Source organism: Macaca fascicularis, chromosome 3, assembly GCF_037993035.2.
Source record: "Macaca fascicularis isolate 582-1 chromosome 3, T2T-MFA8v1.1".
NCBI classification, from domain to species: Eukaryota; Metazoa; Chordata; class Mammalia; order Primates; family Cercopithecidae; genus Macaca; species Macaca fascicularis.
In genome coordinates this window covers 134,198,558-134,213,850 of record NC_088377.1, presented here as the reverse complement: position 1 = coordinate 134,213,850, position 15,293 = coordinate 134,198,558, and the positions used below count along the sequence as shown (strand labels likewise).

Sequence of the window (15,293 nt, the reverse complement as noted above, 5' to 3'; positions counted from 1 at the left end):
TTATAAACATTTTACAAGCCAGTTGCTTTCTGCAAATATGCTTTCATACACTAGCTGGACAAATGCTTTCCTACCTTGCACCCCCTACTACGCTTGTTTATTCTTACCTTTCTGCTTAAGTATCTTCTCAGAAAGGCCTGCTCTGAACTCTATAAAATTTCACTTCAGAGCACCCAAGTTGTATCTTTCTCAGAACTTACAAAAAATGGCAATTATTGCTTAGTTAACTAATATACTGTCCCTCTCTCTTCCATGCTAGATTATAAAGGAACAGGTCTTTGAGTCTGGGTCTGGATATTATCCTGTTTTAATGAAGTATCTGAACTGTTTATTTTGTTTTGCACATCAAAATTACAAAGAACAAAAATTTTTATCCTTATTGGCTAGGAGTATTGGAAGCCTTAGCTCTCCATTCCCTTGATAAGAAAACACTTTTTTGGCTAATATTCTATCAATAGTTCTCAACAAAGATTTACCACAAAAGAAGAAAAAAGTGAAGTGGACATAGAGAGGTGGTCACCTAGCTGAGGTATTAAAAGAATCGTAGAGATGAGACACACAAGCAAAATGCAAGGCGGGAAAAGGATTGTAAGATGGCGTGTCCTAAGGTCCAGAGGGAAGCCTACAAGAAGAATCTGAGACAGGGGACCACCTGGTAAAGCCTGTTGCGTGGGCTTAACTTGGACAGTTTATTCATTCCTCCATTAGCACAGCAATCCCCATCAGCTGTATTAACAGGACTCAGAGACTGTGTAGAAAGAAAATTACTCAGTAATTGTAGTTTTCTTTTACTTTGAACAAAAGCTTATAAACATCTTTTTTCTGAATTAGCATGAGAGGATCATCAACCAACAGAACCTGCTTCTCAGTATTTGAAATACTTTATATTAATATATCAACCTGTCATAAAAGGCAATTTCATCATCATTCAATAACTGATGAGGTTCATGAAAGTGTTATAAACATCTGGAGTTCAACAAAGTCAATTTTAACTAGCAAATGCAGTAAATACCATAGCTATGCTATAAATACTTTCATAATTATTTAGGATAGAAATATTTCTAATGATTTTTCTACAAAACATTTAATTCCTAAATAGGTAAATCCTTGGATAATATTTAAAACCTCATCCATTCCCTAGGTACACATTGACTAGGTAATGAGGTACGGATAACATAGAAGTAGAACTGCAGAAAATTGCTCTAGGAATCAAGTTGTGTTATGGATAGTCTTTACATTGATTATTCAAGTTAAAGGGATAGAGATGTTACTTTTTAAAAAAATTATGTATTAATATTAAAATACACTTGTCATCCCTAAATAAATACCAACTGACTTGGGAAAAGGTTGTTATAAAACAAACTCAACCAGAAAGGGAGAATTTAGTTATGAGGATGAACTTGACTTTTTGGGGGGAATTAGCAGGGTGCAGGCTGACCTAAAATTTAGTAGAAGAGAATGGACAGCTCGACTATAATTTATATATCACTATTTTATGCCTTAGCAAAAAGAATCCTATATGGTTATGTCTTATGAAAAATGTGGCTCATTAGGAATCACCTTCTAATCAGTGTTAATGTCAACAATTTTGCATATGTAATTATTACTTTATTAGAACTGCCCTTTGAGTAGTTGTATTGCTTTTCTGGCTTTAAGGTTTATTAGTTTCCATTTTTAATGCTTAATACATGTCAGGTTCTATGCAAAATATGTTGTCTGGAGGGTAGGTCTTATTACTCCCATTTTTCTAAAGTAAACGAAGCTAAAAGAGGTGAAGTGCCATATCCACTACTAAGAAATTGAGCCAAGATTCACACTCAGGTCTGACTGCCGAGTCCAAACCACAATACTATTCTGCCTCATAGTTTTGCTTACATAAACATTATTATGTACTTATTAAAAAATGGAATGATATACAGGTTAACTCCAACAGAATGCAGAGTGCCACAAATTAGTAATAAAGTTATCAACACAAGAAAATGCTGCTTCTGACATTTATTTTTGAAAATCAGTCAAACATGTCGATCCTCCAGTAAAGTAAAGCATTTGTAAACTAGTTGTAATCATTTGTTTTCGTTATGAAAGTACTGCCAAAGTGTATTTTGTGAGCTGCAACTGGGTCGTTCAGAACACAGGCTCTGGAGCTGAGGCTTCAATTTTAATTCCACCGCCAACTTGGGAGCCCTTGGACACATTCCTTCACTTCTCTTCGGTTCCTGTGTAAAATGGGATTCATTTGTAATAATGCAGCGATGCACTTAGCACTTATGAACATTAAATGAGTTTAATACACGTAAAACATTTACCTGACATGTAAGTACTCAAAGAATGCTGGCTCACATTACAGAACCCAAAGGCTTATCCTTTTCGTTTATATAAGGGTATTAAAACGAAATCGCAACCCAAGGAGCATCTGTACTTTCAAGAGGAACTGGGCACAGCAAAATAGTATCTTCCTAGTCTAACAGCGAGACCACACTCGCAGAGGACACATTTCATCAAGAACGACTTCTCACGCCCAGACATCTCATTTTAAGCCCCTGCGGCAAGGGAAATCAAGCATGAAGACACACACTCCGTTTTCTTCAGCACTGAGATCATCGGTTCCCTCCTTTCCACACCGCGGCTCCCTCGGCTCGGAGCCACATGGAACTATGAAAATCGGCACGCGAGGCATAAGTCCCCAGAACCAGAGGAACCACAGTTGCGTCATAGCAGAAGGACCTCTTTTATAGCATCAGCAATGGGACAGTCAGTGCCGAGATTTCGTAGCAGAGGACAGTCGACAAACACCGCCACAGACTAGTATCAACGTTCCAACCCAAGAACTTTTTTCGCGCGCCGACACAGCCGGAAGTGACGCGTGCAGACAGCGCGCGGGGCCGCGGGCGGGACAGACGAGCGGGAGGGGCAGCGTGCGGGGAGCTGGGGGCGGGGCGCGGCTGCAGCTCCGTTTCCGGTGGCTTGTCGCGCTCGCTCACTCCAGCTGCAGCCACTCTCGCCCGTGGCTGCTTCCTCCATCCTGGTATTTTTTGGAGCCTCCATCCTGGTTCTTCCAAAGTGCCCGGACCCAAAACAGGAAGTAAGTGCGATGGAACCTTCAGGTCCCAACCGCCGTCAGGGCCGCTCCGCCCAGTGGAGCCTGTCCGGCCCCCTTGCTGCCCGCTAGCACCCGCCGGCTGGCGCAAGCTGTCGGCGCCGGGGCACTGCGGGCGGGGTCGGAGCCTGGCCTTCCTGACGTTGCAGCTGCCGTCCCCGCACGTTCCGGCCAGGGCCTCCCTCTTAGGGCCGGGCGGCGCCCGTGGCTCAGGCTGCAGAGTAGGGAAGCGAGCGGCCGCCGAGGCACAGCAGCGATCCGGCGGGGGCGGAAAATGGCGGCGGCTTCGGAGGAGCTAAATGGCGCCGGGACCCCTGGGGGGTGGGGTGGGCCGGGAGGTTGGGTAGAGAACTGGGCCAGAGGGAGTGGAGACAGTAAAGAAGCCCTACTTGTTTTCTCGTGATGTTCTTTTTTAAATTTGTATTTTTGTTACGTTTTCGGTTTTGTTTTATGGTTCAGCGTAGGAGAGGTAGGCTTGGGTGGGGTTGAGAGAGTGGGGGCGGGTCTCGACCCAACTTCCCCCCCTTTGCTTTTTTTGTTGTTCTTTTACCTCGTTTGCGCTTTAAATTCTTCTGTAATTTTGCGGGGGTTCAGCCTTGCTCGGCGATTCACGGCCCAGACTTAGAGAATCGGGTAGCTGGCCGAACCGTCTCTGTCAGTTTGAGTCTCTTTAAAGAAGGGATGTGGGCTGGGGCGCGGGGACAGAGCCCTGGTGGAGCACGGAAAATGCGTCTGTAAAGTAGTAATTACTCTGTTGTGCCGAGTTCCGAGAAAGTTCCTAAAATTAAGTCCACTTTGTTCTCTAAAATGGACTTCGCTTTGAGAATTTCTTCAGGGAGGTATATAGAATGTTTTACCACAATCTCCAGAGCAGATTTGAGAGAAGTGGCCAAGTGCCATTCTGTGCAGTTGAATGATAGAGCATATGTCTTTATATAAAATATTCGGTCTATGAGTCAGGACTCCTCCCTTTCTCATTGAATTTGTGTAGTTGCCTTTTTCGCAACTCGATTCATCTTTGTGTACCTCTTTTTAATGTACATGGATTTGATTTTTGTACGTGTGCCTCCTTTCTGACAGGCGAGGCTGCTTGTTGGGACGTCCTACAAAAATGCATATTCTGTAGAATTATTTTTTAATATGACGTGTCTTAAAGTGATGCCATTTGGAAAATTTTAAGTTATACCTGTATTTTTAATTCGTGGGAGAAAACTATTTGTAGCTTTTAAGCTCCAGTCCAAATACGAAAATATTATTCTACTATGTTGAAAGTATTACAAAATCTGTTTTTTTCAGTTAAGGGTTTCATATTTTTTCATTACTTCAAATTTCTTTAAGCTAGTTTTGAATTTATATTTCAAATAGCTTTCTGAGGATTACTGTCTTTTAATAATTTGAATAATTTACCATCACTTTAACATTTAGAGAATGACTATGGCGATACACCAAAATCTTATCTTTTTGCTCTTATGGTGTACTAGAGACAAGATTTATTTGGTTAGGATTTAGAAATTGTTAAGATTTAGAGAAAAAAGGTTAAAACTACCTTCCTTAACGTTACAAAAATTGTCATGCTGAGACAGTCCAGTTTGGTGTGAGAATAGTTTTTTTCTTCCGTACACAAAGCACGAAAACCAGCCTGATTGTTTCTGGAAAAAAACCATTATGTTATAGGTGTGAAAAATACATTTAATGATTTATGGTGATTTTTATCTCATTTTAACTCCCAATACTTCTGTATGCCACCAAACAAGCTAATTTTTTTTCTTACTATTTTAGTTGATAGGCTCACCCCAAAATATGCTTTTTGGGACTGATTTAGCACCTGCATATTCTGCGTGAATCTCTTTAATTGGTTGCAGTTGAGCTAATGGTGGAGCCAAAATGCTATTGCCCTGTCTTCATCAACATTTAATCAGTAAGTACTGGGCATTGCATCTTTCTTAGAACTTTAAGTTCATACTTTGCAGTTCTATGAATACATTATTTTATGTAAACATTTTTCTCTTGAGTGTTCAGGTTTTAGAAGTATTTTAAGGGGAAGAAATCAAAGTTTGGGGGTTATGACTTGAGCTTCGAAAACAGCATGGCTGGGAAATGTTTACTGGTAGAGAATCATATCAAAAATAGGTAGCTGTCCTCTAGTCCTTTTTTTAGAGATCTCGTTTTTCAGTGCTTTAGTTATCTCATTACACCCCAGGGGTGCTTTAAAGGTGGGGAGATAGTGTATGTATTTTATAAGGTTAGTTTGATATCATTGGTTAGTATTTAAATCACAAAATCTTGCCTTTACTTTCTCCGCAAAAATCTTACCTTTCTATTAGCCTCATTTATCTCTCCAACATCTACAGACTCTAGTTTTTATTAATGGTGTAATAAACTTAACATGTCCTGAAAACAACATCTCATTATTTTAAACAGTTGCTTTTGCCATGCTTCATTAAGTGCATTGGCTTAAATTAACACCTGTGAGGATGAATGCGATAATGTGAAACAAGTGTTCCCTAAGGATTTACTGCCTGGCACATAGATGTTAAAATATTGAGAGAGCTTAGAAGTGTTTTTGAAAGTATTGACGTCTTGCATCACTTGTATTAAACACACATCTGTCTGTTGCAAAGACATCAAAAGCTTAGAAAGGAACTAAGTTTAGGGAGGGTTCATTCAACTTTTTTTAATATCATATGTAGAGACTGCATATTTAACACTGAGGTGTTATTTTGCCTTTCCAGAATGGAGTTTTCATTTTAATAGTCCATTTTTTTTCTTACCACCATATTTTTCATATATGAAAGGATTTCCTGGGAATTGATATACTTTTAAATGCTTTGCAATTTCAGGTCCTTTATGTCTCCAAATGATAAGATGACCCGAGAAAGTGGTAAACTAAATGATTTTTATTAATTTCAAAATAGTAAAGATAAAATACAGATAGTTACCAAATGTATGTGGCATTTGTTTGCTTTCGTGTCATTTCTCCCTTTATCTTGATGGTGCTTTCATTTTGTGAAGAAAATTCCTGTAATAGAAATCACAAATAGATTTTGTGTTTGCTCTGATTCTATAAAGGTAGATAAGTTTAAATAAAAGGAGGAACGTGGTTATCATGTCTTCCCCCGCCCCAATTTTGTAGAAAGATAATCCATTCCATGACTGAATACTAGAAATAAGTTGTCAGGGAAAAGCACACTGGGGAACTCATTATGAACAATTTAATTTTCTACCGTTTCATTTATTTAAATGTCATTTTGATTATGTACACTGTTAGGTCATTTTTCCAATCACCAGTGGTCAAAGCTGATTCATTCACTTCCCATCAGGTGTTATGTATCAGAAATGCTCATTAGGTTTATTTTACTGCCTGTGTATATTTTAGTATCTGATGAGTAAATGTGCTTTAAAAATTAACTTGAAAAAAAAAATTCACTGTAAATCACAGGTGTCTGGTGATACTGTATATTTCCATTTAAAGAGCTTCTGATGGTGCCTTGTATAAAAGTACTCAGTTTTGAATAGATGAAATCTTTCAAGTGTACCAAATAACACATTATAAGCTCCTGAACCATACATGAAGTGAAAAATAACATTTTAATAAGCAATATAGTTTTATTGTCAAACCAGTTATGAAATGCTGCACCTTAAAATGATCCATGCTATCAAGTAATCCTCCTTACGCAAGTAATAATGACATTGTTTTCAATAGTTGATAATTGAAATAAACATTTTAAGCCATTAAAGCCTGCTAGAATAGACTCCACTAACAGCTGTATTGACATTTTTATGATATATAGTCATATTTTACCATCTTAAAACCAAGCCATAGTAAAAGTTAATTAGGTACCTTAATTGAATATGCCTTATGTTCATTTATGGCTCTGCTGCTCAAAGTTTTCCACAAAGTGTATAGAGGAACAAATCCCACGGGGCCTGACACCATAGTCCAAAACATTCTTCTTCAAGTGTGTAGTGTTCCTATTCGTGTCTTGAATAAAGTTTGTACTTAATGAAGATGTTATGCTTATTCTATGACCTTACCTGTTGTTTGACAGCCCTCTGTGTACCCATGTTCATGATGTATGAATTTGTTACCTATTATCTTCCACTAAGATTTTCTACTTAGCAGACTTTCATTATTTCAAAATAAAATTATCTGCAAATATCTTCCAAATTCCTTAGACGTTACTAAGCAAATTCTCTTTTAAGTATTTTTTTAAAACATTAGTTATTCAATGATAGGGTGATAGTCCATTTAGAGTTTTATAATAACATAGCCACAAAAACAAATGTTCAGTAATAGGTACGAATTAGATAAATTTAGATCTATGTGCCCATTCAAAATGTAGAGTAGTAATGATACAGGAAAATGCTCCTGATACAGTAAGTACAAAAAAGATGTGACAGTACGATCTTAATATTGTGAAAACAATAAAAGATAGGCATGCTGATACATGGGTAGAAGACTTGCAAATCACACAGAAAGAATATGGATGATTTTTCTTGTACTGTATTGGGTCAGGAGAAAAAAACATCTGAAAACTGTCCTTATTGCCTTATAAATGAATTATGCCAGAGACTGTTTCTCAGCCAATGTTTCTCAGTCTTTAACTCACCTAATAAAATTGTGGTGCTGTATGTTCTGTAGCTTGCAAGATTTCACAGTATAAAGTGAGTATATTAAAATAGGGAATATTTTATATCATGTCTCATCCCATGTTCCATTTTAGAAGCACAGCTCCAAGCATCTATGGTCAGCAAATGTTGGTTCCTATGCTTCTCAAGATTGACACTAATAGCATCTAAACTCTTCCATACTTGTGTCAGTACTGTACTTGGAAATGAGTATACATCTGTTTACAGAATTAGCCACCCAAACTGGGAAGAAAGGTGACTTTATTCCTTGATTCTGGTTTTTAGAAGATATTCAACACTTAAATACCCAGGAAAATCAGGGTGATAGGTAGACTCAATTGATGGAAATACCAGTCTAAGATAACCCATTGGATAGGAACTTTACATCAATACTGAAAGGAAGAATAGCATGAATGACTCATTTCTTTAATTGAATTCTGTGTTAAATAACAGATCCAAGAGTTATATCTTTATGCTTATCCTTTTTTGTCCTTCCAGGTTATAGTGTGTTAAATAGGGTCATCTTTTTCATTTGGAAGCTATAAGATTGTATTATAATGAAGACACAATGACTTCATGATAAGAGTTTTGTACCACAGTTAAGGTTGTGTGGTTTTTTTTTTAAGGCACCACAATGGTTTTATTTTTGTCATTGACAGTATGTACAAACCTGCAATTGTGTAATTGTTTTGTTTGGTTTTTAAAATACTAAGTATGCATTAAAAGTATGTTTATGTTTTAAGAAATATGCATTAAAGAAGTTCACTGTAAACATAATTCTCAATATATTTTCCTGCTTTAATGCATAAATAACAATCTAAGTAGTCATAAATAAAACTATCAACTTTCATGACCCAGAAGTATAGACAAATTTTGAAGTTTGGCAGAAGCTGTTCTCTCTGGTTTTATAAATTAAAACACACAGCATTTGTAGTGATTATTAATGAAATGACTTATCCCAAGTCCTTATTGTATCCCAACCTGTTCTATCAATAATAAACCTTCCAATGTACTTGTTAAAGATGCCACATGCTTAAAAACTCAATGATTAAAAGAGGTCTAAAAGGTAATTTAAATATTACTCAGTCTTATTAAAACCACTTCAGCTTGTCTGAAAAACAAAATGCTGCTAAGGAGAGAATTCTGTACCATTAGTTAAATGGCATCTAACAAAATCTATAATTTAAGGAACAAATCAAATACATTTTAGTCTTGCAAAAAAACTTCATTGAGATCGTTACAGGAACAGAATGCTATCCTAAGTTTTCTAAAATTCTTGAGTTATCAATGAGTTGAAACTTGAAGAGTTAAAATAATTTTAGAAAGCCATAATTCTTGATGCAGAACATATTAGTTTTTAATGACCAGAAATTCTTATTTCTTCAGAAAGCATTAAATAACTGTTGAAACATACCACCTATCTAGTGATTTATCAAGTAACCACTCAAGATTTATTAAGTACACATTTAAATTTTATGTAATAAAAGTCAACTGGCATTTTGCACATTCACTGTATTTCATTTTATACATTTTTTTAGGTCTTCATTTATAGGGGATAAAACTTAGAAAACATTCTTAACCAATATTTTCCTTAGAGTTAAATGATTCAAACTACAAGTAATGCTAAGCTAAGCTCTGTCATTAATACTGAAGCCTAAGTTTTTCAATCAATACAAAAATGATCTGTCTCACTGTTAACTGCCTGACAAACTTTAAAAAACTTGTTAAACAGCAGATTACAAGAAATGTTTTCCCTGTTCTTTTAAAAAACAAGACTATGAGATACATAATCTAAATGAAAATTTACAGATGGTAGCTGAAATCCTGTCAACTTTCAGCCTAGTGTAACAAATTCCATAGTTAAATAATTCAAAATTCAAGTTTTTAATGGAAATGTCAAGGCATACAACTACATTTTTCAGATAGGGACATGATAAACTAGAAAATTAAAGCTATCAAAGCTATAAATAAGGAGTGCATAAATAAACAGCAATGCCAAAGCATTAGGGCTGTTAAAAAAAATTTATATAAACACGTCTGATGGTTCTTTCTGTAAGTGGCTCTCCACTGATAAAGCTATGGATAAAACCAATTCCTTGCACAGCTTTCTAATAACTGATGACAAAGCTGAATTCCTTGGTCATAAAGCTATACACCAATAGACAAAATTTTCATATGTATTCAAAATTCTTGAAATCTCAAGCAGATCTTCCATGGTTTTCCTAACTGCATTTAGATTTGCTGCTACCCTCAGGTATTTTTTCCTTTAATTTACTAAGGTATCGTGCTATTTAAAGATACTCAGCAAACGATGAAAACATGCGAAAATGCCACTTCAGTTAAAATAGCTGTTAAAATTGTGTTTATTTTTATTCCATATCTTCTCGTTTTAGTGTAAAAATAGTACATATGGTATAACCCATTACAAAGAAGGAAAATTGAAAAGAGCTGATGATGTGCAGTCATGTGTTGCTTAATGACAGAGTTCTGAGAAATGCAGTTTGGGTGATTTCGTGTGAGCATCATAGAAAATACACAAACCTGTATGTTACTGTACTGAATATACTACAATTTTAACAATGGCAAGTATTTGTGTATCTAAACATATCTAAATATGGAAAAGGTACGGTAAAAATATGGTGGTGTCATCTTACAGACTTACCGTATATGCACTCTGTTGACCAAAATGTTCTGTGGTACATGACTGTCTTTATTTTACTCCAAAAAGGACCAAAAAGGTGATAGCAGAGTTGGCGATTTTCCTATTTTCTTGACAAACCAAATGGGGAGGGATTCCAGAAGTTATTAACCATAGGTTTATGTATAATCAATTAGAAGACAGGCACTAAATTACTAAACTTTGTACCCCACTATCACAATTTGATTTATTCAATATTTCTCAGTCCAACATCAGAATACAGTTGTATTCTGTGTAACAACTATCTTGACTGCACTTGGTCATTTTGTTCTAATTTGAAAGCTAAACTTCTTGAAAAAAGTATCTGTAGGTTGTCATTTCTTTTCTCTTTTTTTTTAATTTGACGAAGCCTTGCTCCAGGCTGGAGTACAATGGTGTAATCTTGACTCACTGCAACCTCCACCTCCTGGGTTCAAGCGATTCTCTTGCCTCAGCCTCCCAAGTAGGTAGGATTACAGGCGCTTTCCACCACACCCGGCTAATTTTTGTATTTTTAATAGAGATAGGGTTTCACCATGTTGGCCAGGCTGGTCTCAAACTCCTGACCTCAGGTGATCTGCCTGCCTTGGCCTCCCAGAGTGCTGGGATTACAGGCGTGAGACACCACGCCCGGCCTATAGTTTGTCTTTTCTTCCCTACTTCTAATTCTGTACTTATTTCAGTAAGACTTCTGCCCCTACTACTCCCACCAAAACTACTTTTGTTAAAGGCACCAGTTGTTCTCCATATTACCAGATTACATAGTCACTTCTCAGTTATCTTACCCTCTCAGCAGTTTTCAACATAGTTGACTACTTAATGCTCATTGAAAAAACCCTCTTGTGCTTCTTAGTTAACACGTCTTAGGTTTTCTCCCTCATCTCTAGCTAGTCCTTCTTATTCTCCTTTGTTTGACTTCCCAGATTTAGTAGAGTGCTCTAGAACTGTAATCTAGGCTGTCTTCTCTAACCTCTTTTAAGAAATCTTTAAAAACAATGTGTATGCCCCTAAGATTTATAGTTCTAATCCTGGCATTTTGAACTCTAGTTTTATATATTTAACTTTCAGTTTAACATCTTCATTTAGATACCTTATATAATCTTAGTATTAATGCTAATATTAATAAAAATAACCTACCTTTTGAATTTTGAACTGTGTGTGTTACCCGTTAAAAGTGAAACTAGGTCAGTTTCTTAAATATTAATAAATGTACTGACCACATAGCTCAGGCTATAGGGGGAAAAAAGTGAATCAAGAACATATTAAAGATATCGGGACTGGGTGCAGTGGCTCACGCCTGTAATCCCAACACTTTGGGAGGCCGAGGCAAGTGGGTCACCTGAGGTCAGGAGTTCGAGATCAGCCTGGCCAACATGGTGAAACCCCATCTCTACTAAAAAATACCAAAAAATTAGCCAGGCATGGTGGCACGCGCCTGTAGTCCCAGCTACTCGGGAGGCTGAGGCAGGAGAATTGCTTGAACCCGGGAGGCGGAGGTTGCAGTGAGCCAAGATCCAGCACTACACAGCCTGGGCAACAGAGCAAGACTTCATCTCAAAAACCACAAAAAAAGATGACAGCATAAAAACAAAGCGACTATATCCCCAGTACCTGCGTATAGTAGAGGTAATATATTTGGATATATTTGTTGATTGAACAGATAAGCTTCTTAATTTACGAAGTAGCATAAAATCATTCACTAATCGCTAACCTGAGTTGTAGAACTTTAAAAAAGAAGCCAGGATTCCTGTTCTTTTCCCAATGTTGTGGATTAACTTGGGTCCTGAAATAACTATTGGCAAGATTACCAAGAGTACTGTTTACATTTCAATGGTTGGGATATAAATTTGTGCAACTTTTGGGAAAATATATTGCAGTATGATTGAAGAGTTCTAAATTTTGTCATATCCTTTAACAATTTTTATTTACTAATATTCAAGGAAATGGAATGTAAAAATATGTTTTTCAGTATGATTTAAGGAAATTAAAAATTGGGAACAACATAAACGTCCAGTAATAGGATAACTGTTAAATAATGTCACACTTTTTATTGCAGCACAAGCACTATTTTTTGCTTTTTTATTTTTGAGACAGGTTCTTGCTCTGTCACCCAGACTGCAGCCTTGATCTCCTGGGCTGCAGCCATCCTCCCACCTCAGCCTCCAGAGTAGCTGAGATTATAGGCATACACCACCACACCTAGCTAATTTTTTTTTTCTGGAGACTAGATCTCATTATCTCAGGCTGGTCTCAAGCTCCTGAGCTTAAGTGATCCTACTCCCAAAACGCTGGAATTACAAAGGTGAGCCACCACGCCTGGTACAGTGTAAGTTTTAAGTAATAACTTTCGTTAGATGCCTACCTTGGTTTCCTTCACACACTTCAGTCTGAGCAAATTCTAAAAAAGCAGGATATAAAATTGCAGAATACACTGTAATCACAGACACACAATACACCGGGAGATGAGATTGGAAGGAACTACACCAAAGAGTATGAAAAACTGTTTGGAAAGTTTATGGATGATTTTAACCTTTTTTTTTTTTTTTTTAACTCTTTTACATTTCTTTCCCCCATCTTTTGCAGTAGGTATTACTAACAAGCCAGCCTTTAAAAAATTGATTCAGAAATAGCAACATGAAACATGAAATCCAATAGCTTAATGTTTCTCCAGCAGGGTCTGTACCTTTTTCACTGAAAATGCAAAGAGGATCTAATTAGAATGCTGAAAAAATTAGAATTTTAATCCCTAATTTTTGCTGAAACATCCCCTCGAACCTCAAATCTTGTACTTTTTTTTTTAAAGCTCTGGTTGGCTTTCGAGGATAAAGATGAGAAGCTTATTGAAAGAAACCTTTAAAAACCATTTCATATTTCATAAGGTTTCACATTGCTTTCAAGAGCTTGTAATTTGTCTTCTCTGGTGTAATTGTTTAAGGTCCCACCTCACACACAGATTCTTAGATAGGGTTGCTCACCTGTCATCTTAAAAGAGTTTTCTGAATGAATAGGGTATTATATAATCTTTATGCTTTAAGATAAAACATAAAGAGAGGTATTAATAATTATAAAGAAAAACTATAGTTACTGGTAATATTTATGGTACTGTATTGATTGATAATACACGTCATGTTACATAATGGTACCACAGTCTACAGTTCATAGAACCACTAGCATAGCTGAGCCTGGTTTTTTTTTTTTTTTTTTTTCTCTCAGAGAACGTTTGTCTGCCTGATGAGAGCCACTTGGGTTAAGAAACTAACTGTGAATAGTCATCATTTCTGTCCTTTCTTCATTGGGGAATATTTTTAGAGGCTAATATCCAAAAGTTCTACTTAAAAAAGAAGTCTGGTTTTGTCTTACTCTTCGAGATGAGATATCACAGAGGCTTGAGCCTAGACTGTCATCAGCATACTGCTATACTATTCATTTGTTCTTATTAAACCTTATTGTGTGTAATGCTGTTACTTTTTCAGAGTGTTGCAGAGATAGGAACATGGGAGAGAAACAATCTGGATAACATGAAAGTGATGCTGGTGGCTAAGGGAAGGCAACTTGATTCTGTGGGAAGGGCTGTAGCTGATCCATCAGTTGTCTAGGTAAGTCTGCTTTTGTTGCAAGGACGTCACATGATTTGCAAATTTGTCAAAACTAGATCATGATTTCCATTTACCTTTATTTTGGGAATGGCATAATTACTATTGTAAAATGAATGATGTCCTTTTCAAATAGTAATTTGTATAGTAAAATTTTAATGAATTATTGGATCTTCACCATGTAAATGTTAAAAGTTTTTGTGTCAAAGGAAAATACATTCACTTCAATGGTAAATGTATGAATGGACTAATATCTTGTGTATAGGAGCCAGAGAGAGCCAGGCATGTTGGCACATACCTGTACCCAGCTACACAGGTGGCTAAGACAGGAGTATCACTTGAGCTCAGGAGTTCAAGGCTCTAGTACACTTAAGATTGTGCCTGTGAATAGCCTTTGCACTCCAGCCTGGGCAACAATGCAAGACCCCTTCTCTAAAAAAAAAAAAAAAAAAAAACTTAATAAACATTGAGTAATTATATCACGGTTTATGTCCTCTGTGTTATTTAGTTGGTAAAACATACGTGCCAAAAGTGAGTATTGAGGCAAGAACCTCTTTAAACCTTATAAGGTATTTCTGAAGACTTCAGCCAGGCTATTGACTATAGTGTCATGCCTTTCCCCCCGCTAGCCATGAGATATTATATTCCAAGACTAATTATTCCATCTGTCTGAACAAGAGGAAAATAATATTTGTGTAAAATAGCAGGTAAGGATACTTTGAACAATGTTCAAAGTTACCTGTTTCAAAAGAAGGACTAACTCATCTCTTAAAATTGCAATTTGGTCAGTGATGGATGTATGTACTTTTTCAATATTTTGAAAAGAACATAGCAAGAATTATTTAGTGTTCCTGTGTTTCAGATAATAGAGCTTAAATACCTGTAAAAAATGTTTTGGAAAAATAATTCTTAAGATAAAAATTTTGATGAATCTTCTGCTAAAGAAAAAGAAGTTAAGCACCTACAAAGCTGTCCATAAAAACACAATCAAAAAGTGGTGAGACTTTTGCTGATAAGACAGATTCTCTGTGGTTGGATGTGGCAAAAACATTAAGTATTATAAATGTTGTAGGTTTTTAAAATTTATCAGAGCAAACAGATTCTTGCAGATATCTAATTCTAAATAATGGGTGTAAACTTATGAAAGGCAGTTTTTGAAATCTGAACTCTCATTGCAATTTTACATGAAGAACACTGTAGGCAGATACCCAAATAAATATGTGTGGTATTTCAGGGGATTATAAGGGAATACTTCATATCTGGGAATAAATTTTGAAATCCTGATCTGGAATCTGTT

General features: G+C 36.4%; 1 protein-coding gene and 1 long non-coding RNA gene across 30 annotated transcripts in view; one reads left to right on the top strand and one right to left on the bottom strand.

The window, feature by feature from the left end:
* Nucleotides 1-656: 656 nt before the first annotated feature.
* Nucleotides 657-2,852, bottom strand: LOC102118567 (uncharacterized). The gene is made up of 2 exons (XR_275672.5): nt 2,307-2,852; nt 657-2,216 (listed from the first exon to the last, which is right to left on the bottom strand). It is a non-coding gene; the product is annotated as an uncharacterized lncRNA (long non-coding RNA).
* Nucleotides 2,853-2,952: 100 nt separating this feature from the next.
* Nucleotides 2,953-15,293, top strand: part of DMTF1 (cyclin D binding myb like transcription factor 1) — a 43,971-nt gene continuing 31,630 nt past the window's right edge. For 10 of the 29 annotated variants that reach the window (XR_012432725.1, XR_012432729.1, XR_012432732.1 and 7 more), the window contains exons 1-3: nt 2,953-3,082; nt 4,877-5,015; nt 13,877-13,999. The gene's annotated coding sequence lies outside the window, so the exon portion shown is untranslated. Of the gene's footprint in view, nt 4,772-4,876; nt 5,016-10,119; nt 10,309-11,899; nt 12,030-13,876; nt 14,000-15,293 lie in introns of those variants that run through there. The other 19 variants (XR_012432724.1, XR_012432731.1, XR_012432727.1 and 16 more) reach the window with 4 other exon arrangements.